We start from the raw sequence: 8,447 nt of genomic DNA, 5'->3' as shown, positions 1-8,447 counted from the left end.
ATGTCAGAAAGGATATAAGAAAGGAAGTGGTAGAATGGTGATTATTATAGGACAGCATACCATGAGTTACTCCTTAAAGATTGATGGAAACTTTATTATAAGATTGAAGAGTAGAAATATCTTGCATGTTTACAAATTCTCAGATAATTGGATAGGGACCATGTTACCAAAAAGTTATTATTGGTGATGCTGAAATTTGAGTTCTGTCATTTTTTAGTCAGGATCATTGAAGAGTTTTAGAACAAGGTGTCGTTTGGTGTTCTTTAAAAGGAATATGTTAAATGATCAAGTTGTCTGAATTAAATACATACAAGTTTAGATTGCCAACTACACTCAGTAATAATAGGAGAAAAGTATTCAAAGTTGATAGAGAAGCAAAACACCATCAAGTACTAGAATTTCATTTTAGAATCCCTAAAGTGTGGTTTTATAGAGACATGAAGTGGTAAGTGAACTGACAGAAATGGACATGGTCACATTATTCATTGCCCAAGTATCCAGCAAACAAACTGAGATATGATTAAAGAGCTCATACATTGTTTTGGAGGCAGGAACCTAAGACAGTATACATGAAGAAAGGTAAAACAAAAGTAGCGAAGGACTGAAACAAATTTTCTGCTAGTGGCTACCATTTCATGTGATGTGGTTATGTGACTCAAGTGACTGTATACATATTTGAAAATAAGAGGGCAATGGAGGGAATGTGAGGGGGCACATGAGATTTGTGTCCAACAAGATGTATCAACAAGGTGCTATCTGAAATCCTTAAGTTTTGGGGAAAACAAAGCAAAGCAAACAAAAAACCCTGGAAAAATATGCATATATAAAATAGCAAATAAATAGAACCTTTTCAAATACATGCATAATGATGTGTATGAATAGAAAATGTCATATGTGTTAAAGACCTGATCCCTTGCTGATGTTGCAAGAATATTTAATAGATGGGGACTATATAACTAGAGAGAAAGTAGGTCACTGGGAACATGTATTTAAAGGCTATATCTTGCTTGTCTCTCTGCACTAGATAGAGCTACTTTGCTCTGACATGCCTTTTTAGCAAGTTATTCTGTTTCACCAAGGCCAAGAAATAATATAGCTACCTAATCAGTGACTTAAAGTGTTGAAACCAAATATAACACAAATAATTCCTCCTGATTCTTAACTATTTTTCCAGGGAATTTTTATAGCAGTAAAATCATACTAATACCCATAGTCAGATAATTATCAAGAAAATAGTATGAGAATAAACATAAATGTTCAAAATGAGTCCTTTGGTGAAACCAAGGGGGCTATTATATGAGGAAAGCATATAAAACCTTTTATATGTAGTATCTTATTAGTGAACTTCATTAGTTGAACCTGGTTATGTTGAAATGGATTTTATATACCATTTTCTAAAATGAAATATTTCATTAGATATAATGTGATAATTACTGAAACTTGGAGGCATTCATGTTAAACTGTATTAAATATAACAGGAGATAAATGAAACAGAAATAAAACTAGAGCAAACTAAGGAACTGCAAAAATGAAGCTGAAGGAGACAATAAGAAATCATGGAAAGTAGGAAAATGAGGATGGCAAAAATACCTCTAAACATATCCATGATTACTATGAATATGTATAAGCTAATTTGTGTATTTAAAATATAGATTCTCAGATTGGTATTTCAAACAAGCAAACTCAGCAACATTTTATCTACAATGGCAACTCATGAGCTAAAATGATGGTAAACATTGAAAATACAGAGACAATTACATTTTAGACATATGAAAAAAGAAACAAGCAATAGCAGAAATATAAATATGAAGTAAAACTAAGTCCAGGTCAGATGAGGACAGAACTGATAAAAGCTGAAACCAAGTCCACAAAATGGCTTACTTCTTTAAAAGAAAAAAAGAACTTTCATGATGACTTCTGCATCTGTAAACTGCACAGTTGCAAAAGATATAAAGCACATGTGAGAAACTCTTAAAAGTACAAAGAAAACAGAGAAATAAATAATGTAAAAAAGAGACGTTATATATAATAATATGAGAGAATGGAACCAAAGGAACTGACCATTGTTTCTAAAGCAAAGATAATAATGAATTGTAGAAGCAAAAATGAAAAATTAATGTAACAATCTGTGTCATCTCTTTAAAAACATGTCAATTAAAATATGTAATCTGACATTGTTCCTGATGAAATTACTAAAAATTGGCTGAAGTGTGCATACATGCATGCATACATACACACACATACACCTCATACATACACACACATACATACTCACCTTCATTAGATTTAATTTCAAAGATGAATAAGAAATACCATATGGACATTCTAGAGTAATATTAAGTTACACACAAAAGAAAATGATCCTAACTCCTTTCTGTGCCTTTTCTGTCATGATAAATAATAGAAAGCCTACATTTTGGAGGGAAAACATCTGACACTCTTTTTGTAATGGATACAAATGTTAACATATTAGTACACACATAACTTTTTTGCATGGAAGGACTCACAGAAATTATTACAATAGCACTATTCCTATCAAAAGTACTTTCCCAATGAGAACAGTGTTATTGACTCATGAAAAAAATTTTGGTTTTCAAAGGCAATGTATGGCTGACCTCTCTTATCCATTTTATTTTAAGCAGCATCACTTACAGAAAATTCCAGAAACAACTAATTCCTAAACTTTAAATTGCATGCTGATCTTTGTGATAGGGTAAAATTACATACTGTTCCACTGCATCTAGCCCAGAATGTGAATCATCACACTGTCCAGCACACACAGTAACTGTGTTTGTTTTCCACAAATGCCTTGCATTGCTCTATTACAAAGGAACTTTATCATTTTATATCATTACAATAAGAATGAGAGCAACTGAGAATGCAATATGATTTGAGGAAGACCATATTTTCATGGCTTTTGTTATAGAATATTGGTAAAAAACTTATATATTTATTATTGATAAACTGATTGAAAAACTGATATATTGATTATTATTAATTTCCTGCTATGTCTAATTGACAATTTGACTTGACCATAGGCATTTCCACAGAGGAAAGTATAGAATTTGGTGCTACCTGTGGTTATAAGTATTCACTGAGAGTGTGATAAGTGAGGGACTACTCTTTGAGTCAATTCACCATACTATAAGGCAATATCATAAAACTGGATGACTTAAACAGTTTTATTTTTGCTTGGTTCCAGAAACTGGCTTTTGTAAGACAAATGTGTCAGAATGCTCAGTGTCTAATAAGGGTTTTCTTCCTGCTTTGCAGATGACCTCATTCTCTCTGTATTCTTCCTGGGAATTTCTTCAGTGGATACCTGGAGAGATTGGAGGGAAGGAGAATACTGCTGTCTCTTTTTATAAGACACTATTGGATTAGGATTCCACACTTACAAACTGATTTAAAGTTAATTACTTTCCTAAAGGTCCTATTTTGAGGACCAGGTAAATGGTGATAATATATGTATTTTGAAAGACACACGGATTGATGCTCTTTATCCTATTCAAATTATTGGAAGGATGTTCAGAGTTTAAGAGTAAGAAACCATCTTGAGTTCCATTGGATTCATGTTAGTTCTAAAATTTACAGTGGTAGTCATTATAATTAGGAAAAAATTAAAAGACACTTGCAGTGTATTTGGCATAATTCTAACACCCCTCTGGATGTTTTAACTTTGCATAGTGAACTTATAAATTTCAAGATTGCTGCTCTGCTGAGCATTGATGCAGTAGGTACTGCTGATAAAAATACCCATGGCCTGAGGTCAGTATTTCTATTTTGGTAAAGCTTCAAAAATGTTATATATAGCTTGATCATGCTACTCCTTCTTGTCCTGGGAATACTTTTATTCCTGCCAATAATGTTAAAGCTTGCCTTTAACAACATCAACATGTTGTCAGCCAAAGCCCATGGCTTGAACCTGAAAATGGACCTCCAGAGAGAGTTATTCAATTAATAGGCTGGCAAGCCAAGAACAGGTAAGATTCGGCACAGAGCCTTACCAACCTAAGACATAAGTGCATTGCTTTTGATAATGCATATTCCATGACAGGTAAGGAAGTCTTGTTTATGAAATAAAAAGGGGGAGAGGTAGTGAGCTTTTGAGGCAGCTTGGCAAGAATCTGACATGGGCCAAGGACAAGGAAATGGGCTGCTTGGCAGGAATATGATATGGCCCAAGGGCAAGGAAGTGGGCTTCAGGCAGGAATCTGACATTAGGCTAGAACAAAGAAGTAATCCCAGGCAGGAATCTAAATCTTACACTAGAATAAAGAAGTAATTTCAGATAGAAATCTAATTTTAGGTTAGAACAAAGAAGTAGGGTTCATACATGAAAATGACTTTGGGCTTGGACAGGGAAGTTGGCTCAGATATTTTGGTCATCCTAATAAGCTCTTAGAAACAGTGATCACAGGAGTGTTCACAGAATTTTGTTTATTGCCTTGCTTGTTCTTTGACTATTTGTGTTTATTTTCTTGCATGTTCCTTGACTATTTGCATCTATTATATTACTAGTTCCTCAAACTAGAACTGACCTTAATACTTGCATGTAACTAAAATGCTATAAAAGCAAAAAGGAAGATGGGAGATGGGTTGGGAGGGTTCTAGGGAGGGGAAATGGGGAAAGGTGATGACATCTGAAAAGTAAATGAATAAAATATCCAATGAAAAAGAAAAAAAGAGAAAGATACAAACTCTATTCATGAGAAAAGATGAACATTAAAAACATAAATATGATCAGGATTGCATATGTACAATTAAAAAGCAGTATCTTAAATCTCCAAAAACAATCATACCAAGTAAAACTGTAACAATAATAGGCTTGGATTTCATATAGTCAACAAACCTAGGTAAGAATTATGTTTGTATTAGTTTTATGTCATTTTCATCTATAACTTACTTTTCTGGCTATCTAATAAATATCTAATAAATCTAATCTAATATCAGATTATAATTTTTCTTAATCTTTTGATTTACTGTGACTTACTTCATGTACAAGATCTGCCCAATGTATCAAGACAAAGTCCCCGCATGGAGTGAGAAGAAGTCAGGAAGTACCTGTCCTAGTTGAGAAGCTAGAAATTGATTACTTCTGGGAGAAACATAGTGGTTTTGTTTGTTTCAGATTTTGTTTATGTTTTGGATTTTTGTTTGTTGTTTTATTTTTAATGAATGAGATCCCCAAAAGACTACCCATGTTCGACTGCACGGCCCTATATCCATGTTAATACTAGCAGCAATGAAATTTATAAATTTAGAAAAAATAGAACTTATAGTATTGAGAGGAAATAATGAAGATGGATTTAGAGAAGGTGTTGGAGGGAAAGGAAGTGGATTTGATCCATGCATGTGTGACAGTCTCAATCAATTAAAAATAGGTTTATCACTCAAGTGACTATGTGTAGTGTGGGTGTGCCTATGTTTATGAGTACATGCTTGCAGATACCCACAAAGGCCAGAAAAGTTTGTAGGGTCCACTTGATCTGAAGTAACAGGCCAGTATGAACCACTGATGTTCATGTTAGAAACTGAACTTGGGTCCTCTGAAAGAGCAGCAATTGCTCTTGATTACTGAGCTATCTCACCATCCCATTTTGTGTGATATTTAAAATTCAAATATTATATATTTAAAGGTCATTCCATGATTAGAGAGATAGATGATTATGAAATGATGGATGCCAATTTATTCAACTAGAGTGGCTATTTTATTATGTGTATGTTTTTCTGTAGGTTTTGCTATAAGCTAAATTAATATTGCATTAAATTTAAATAAACTTAATATAAACTATAAGAGTCCAAAATTAAAATACTATTTTTACTTTGACCTCTCGATGAATCATTATGTCAGTATATAATGATTTTGTATGAACAGTTCATGCCATTATATTTTATTTTATATATTTCAAAATAATAAAATGTTACATGCTACATTAAATATCAGATTATAGTTGAAATGTGGCATCTCAAGACACTCCATTTAAGTTGATCTCTGTGAGGCATTATTTAATGCATATATAAGTTTGAGAATGCAAAGCCATTTGCCAGCCCTAATTAATTTTAAAAGACAGAACATATTCTGCCTTTATCAAACATATTTGCAAATAGGAAGAAAAAAATTTAATATCCTGAGGAGGTTGTGACTAGGATCAGTCAAAATTTAAGCATTCCTTGTAAACTTTCAGCTCCTTCAGCCCTTTCTCTAATTCCTCCATTGGGGTCCCCATGCTTAGTCTGATAGTTGGCTACAAGGATCTGCCTCAGTATTTGTCAGGCTCTGGCAGAGCCTCTCAGGGGACAGCTATACTAGGCTCTGGTCATCAAGCACTTCCTGGCATTAACAATAGTGTCTGGTATCTGCATATGGGATAGATCCCTAAGTGGGGCAGTCTCTGGATGGCCTCTCCTTCAGTCTCTGCTCTGCTCTTTGTCCCTGCATTTCCTTTTGACAGGAGCAATTCTGGATTAATATTTTTGAGATGGATGGGTGGCCCCATCCCTCAACCGGGGTCCATGTCTAACCTCTAAATATGGTATCTATAGGTTCTCTCTCCCCTTTGTTGGGACAGGGGAGAGGTACAGAGGGTCAGAAAATTGAGTGGAGGTATGTAGCAGTGGGGGATAGGAACTGGGAACAGCCACTAGGAAGTCTCAGATACCAGGGACCCAAGAGGTTTCCAGGACTCAACAGGATGCTATTAGCTGAAAAGACTGATTGTTTCAAGGCCTTACTCTCTCAGCACATTGGCTTATTGTGAGTCTCTGCTTTTACTACCATTTCATGCAAGATGAAGCTTTTCTGATGCTTGCTCAGCAAGACACTCTTCTATGGCAGAGCAGATTGTCATTAGGAGTTGTTTTATTGCTGTGTTCTTTTGGCAGAACTGTAGGTTTTTTTTGAATATTTTGTTTCAGGTTCTTGGCCACATGAGCATGGGTTTCATCTCACGATGAAGGCCTTAATTTCAATCAGGTTGTGGCTGGTTATTCCCACAACACTTTTGCTATTATTATACGAGCATATCTTGCAGGCAAGTCACTATTGTAGATGCCAGAGTTTGTGGCTGGGTTAGTGTTTTCCTTTCTCTTCTTGTAGCATGCAGAGTATGTTCTACTACCATGGACATTAGTCAGTAGAGATGAAGGCTCTAAGTAGGCTCTAGCTCAATTTCTCCATATCCTATGAATTTCTTAGATGTTGGCTTCAGGAAAAGAGTCGTTCCATCAGTTTGTGAAGAGCAACCAATTTCCGTTGCAATACCTTTGGTTGTTTGCGGGTTTCCATGGGCTCCCTTGACTAACAGTTCAGTAGGATACAACTCATTGCCAACACTGGAAGCTTCATTTGGTAGTGAAAGATATCTAGTTGGGGCTTTGTTTCCCCCATTTTTCATTTATTTGTTTGTGCTTGTTTGTGATTGAATGTTAAGTTGCATTTTGAACAATTAATTAGCAACATATAGTTATTTTGATGATGCTTAGGACATAAGGATGCTAAAAGTATGCTGATATTGAAGGATACTAAAGGTATGATGAAAAGTAGAAGATAAAAGATATTTACTTTTGCACAGAATTCTTGTCAAGTGGTACTGGTAGTAGGTGGCAATATAGAGTATGCATTTATGGCTCTTGCATCAGGATGGGAAATAAAACCATTTTACTTTTGTTTGCTTTTATTCAGTGCTTTAAATGAGGTGTCAGCACTCAACCAGTTTTTTTTTTTAAGAAACCTTAACTGAACAGTCATCATGCACACTTATAAATGTATGGCCTGTGGATAGCTTCAGACCTAACAGCAGAGATGAGTAGTTATAACATAGACTATATGTTGTATGCAAAACTGAAAATATTTGTGCTAGTTATTTCCACCAGAAAGTATTTGTCTTGTGTTAAATTTGTGAGCAGTAATTCTAAAGATTTTTCTAAAATTATTACAAAGCTTTCATTCTTATCCCACAGAAGCAAACTAAAGGCTATTAAAACACTACTAGAGCACTGGGTTTACAATGCAGTTTTTTAGTTTCACAAGATTCAAACTGCAATTGAATTGAAATCACCAGGAATCTTTATTGGAAAACATTTCATTGTAAGGATTTCCTGCCTGAAGAAGCCAGACTTAAAAGTATTTTAAAGTTTTCCTTCAATTATAAATATATGAACTCAAAGACAAATTGTGTGTAAAATTATAGTTTAGTTTCAGATATTTTGGATCCTAGTGATAGAAGTTTTAATCTTTGTTAATATATTAAGAATAATTTTAGAGGGGCTTTAAATTGTGGCTTAAATATTATTGCTATCTAAAACCTGTGAATAAATATATCACTATAAAGTTTATATAGTCTATATTAAATAATGGAATTTTATATTGTATGTATTAAATAATGGAATTAATAGTTGAAGAAATATGTTCAATAATTTAATATTTACTTTTAACTTCAGATTAA

The sequence above is a fragment of the Grammomys surdaster genome, unplaced genomic scaffold (genome assembly GCF_004785775.1).
Source record: "Grammomys surdaster isolate TR1022 unplaced genomic scaffold, NIH_TR_1.0 369, whole genome shotgun sequence".
In the NCBI taxonomy this organism is placed as follows: Eukaryota; Metazoa; Chordata; class Mammalia; order Rodentia; family Muridae; genus Grammomys; species Grammomys surdaster.
Note: the sequence above shows the minus strand (reverse complement) of the source record.